The sequence below is a fragment of the Chenopodium album genome, chromosome 18 (assembly GCF_948465745.1).
Source record: "Chenopodium album chromosome 18, dcCheAlbu1.1, whole genome shotgun sequence".
NCBI classification, from domain to species: domain Eukaryota; kingdom Viridiplantae; phylum Streptophyta; class Magnoliopsida; order Caryophyllales; family Amaranthaceae; genus Chenopodium; species Chenopodium album.
The window spans coordinates 39,037,797-39,040,163 of record NC_137851.1 but is presented as its reverse complement, the minus strand read 5'-3'; the positions used below and the strand labels follow the sequence as shown (position 1 = coordinate 39,040,163).

The window sequence follows — 2,367 nt, the reverse complement described above, 5'->3', positions numbered from 1 at the left end:
GTTGTTGAGTCTATTTCACTTTATTTGCAAAATACAAAAAGATTTTACACTTTAGGCTACACTTGTAGCCGTGCTACTTATATTTTCTTTGAGTTTTGTAGGCATAGGTCCTGAGATCGTTCATTTGTTCCCTTTGATCCGGAGATTGAAAGAACTCTCTCAAGGAGGAGAGTAGCAAACAAGACATTGGATTATAGTTCCTCAAGCGAAGAAGAGGTTGAACAAGAGCAAGTCATGGGAGAACAACCAAGAGTTGCCTTGAAAGAATTGGGAGTGCCCGGTGCATATAGGTTCGAGAGCGGCATAGCTCCACCTACAACACCGGCAAACGATTTTGAAATTAGGCCGGCAATGATCACCCTAATTGAGAGGAGACAATATAGTGGGGCAAAGAACGAGAGCCCATTGAACCATCTTAAAGAGTTTGAAAAATATTGTAACACAATCAAGGTTAATGGAGTGTCTCAAGAATTTATCCGCCTCAAGTTGTTCCCTTTCTCTCTCATAGGAAGATCTTTGGAATGGCTAGACAAAGAGGTGAAGCCCAATTCATTGAGAACGTGGGATGATGTCACTAAAGCTTTCTTGTCCCGTTTCTATCCTCAAAAGAAAACGGCGGAGGCAAGGGCTTTAATTCAAGGGTTCAAGCAAAAGCCAAATGAGAGTCTTTATGAAGCATGGGAAAGATTCAAGGAGTACCAAAGAGAATGTCCTCACCACGGAATTCCAACATATCAATTGATCCAAATCTTCTATGGTGGTTTGAGTCCTCAAGGAAAGGCATGTCTTGATGGAGGGTCGGTGGTCCAATCATGAACAAAACCGAAGAAGAAGTTGTGGACATAATAGAGGATGTGGTTACTTACTATAGAGATTGGCAAGATGGGGAAAGAGATTCTTCAAGCAAGCAATCCTCGTTATACTCGGTGGACCATCTTAATGCCATCAACAATCTTTCCTCTCAAATGACAAACTTGGGAAAGGAGATGACGGCGATCAAGGCCAAGTTGGAGAATGTTTCTTCCTCTTCTCAAGCTTCAAATCTTCCCTCCCAAATTAAGGGGAGAGGTACTTCTTCTAACTCTCAAACTCCTTCTACTTCACATAATATGCCTATGAGATGTTTGTTTTGTGATGTGTGTGGATCATATGACCATGATTCTAGCAATTGCAACAATGAATGTGTTGATGAGTTTGACAACAATGAGTGTGAGCATGTTAATTTTGTGTCAAACAACAATGTCCAAAGGTTTGATAATCAAAGAGGCCAATGGAATAGGAATTACCAAAACCAAGGCAATTTTGACAACTATAATCATGGTGGTGGTTATAGGAACCAAGGGAATCAAGGTTCTCGTGGTAACCACAACCAAGGTTATAGTGGCCAAAATCAAAGCCAAAATTATGGTAATCAAAACCAAGGCTATGGTAATCAAAACCAAGGTTATGGAAACCATAACCAAGGTAATGGTAACCATAATTAAGGTGGTGGTAACCATAATCAAGGTTATGGTCAAAATCAAAATAGGGGTAATTGGAACAATCAAGGAAGGGGAAATTTTCAAAACAATGCTCAAAGAGGTCCCCCTCCCGGATTTGTTTCAAAGACTCACGGTGAAAATTCCTATTCACAACCTTCTTCTCCTAGGACTACTTTGGAGGAATTGATTGATAATCAAACCAAGATCATTAACACCTATATGGCGGTTAGTGATAAGAAATTCAATGAGATGATGACCCACAATAAGATGCTTGAGACTCAAATAACCCAATTAGCAAGCACTATTAAGGATTATGCTAGTCCTTCATCTTTGCCTTCCCAAGGTGTTGAACCAAAGAAACCCGTGTACTCTATTGCCACTAGTGGAGGAAATGACTTTAGTGAGGGAGTTTCTTGTTCAAAAGAGGGAGAAGATGAGAATGGTGCTATGGAGAATGAAGATGAGAGGGTTGAGTCTAAGGAAATTTATTGTGAGGTTGAGGAAAAAGAAGAAAGTGTTGTTGTTGAAAAGATGAGTGAGGTAGAGAGATTTCCCGATCTACCATACCCCCAAAAATACTTGAGATTCAAAATAGATGAGCAATTTGGGAAGTTCCTTGAAGTTCTTAAGGAAGTCCATGATTCAACACCCTCTACCGAGCCAATTCCCGATATGCCTAAGTACTTCAAGTTTCTTAAGGAGATACTAGAGGAGAAGGAAAATTTTGATGAGGGTAGTTCGGTGGAAGGAGGGAAGTGTTTTAGTGCTCTTGTCCATGGTGAGCTTCCGGAGAAAATGGAAGATCCGGGGAATTTTTCAATCCCTTGTCAAATCAAGAAGATGGTTTTTGAGAATGCTTTGTGTGATCTAGGGGCTAGTGTGAGTA

General features: G+C 40.4%; 1 non-coding gene across 1 annotated transcript; it reads right to left on the bottom strand.

Moving 5' to 3' along the window:
* Positions 1-619: 619 nt before the first annotated feature.
* On the bottom strand, positions 620-725 carry LOC145593241 (small nucleolar RNA R71). The gene has a single exon (XR_014102613.1). It is a non-coding gene; the product is annotated as a small nucleolar RNA R71 (small nucleolar RNA).
* Positions 726-2,367: the final 1,642 nt, after the last annotated feature.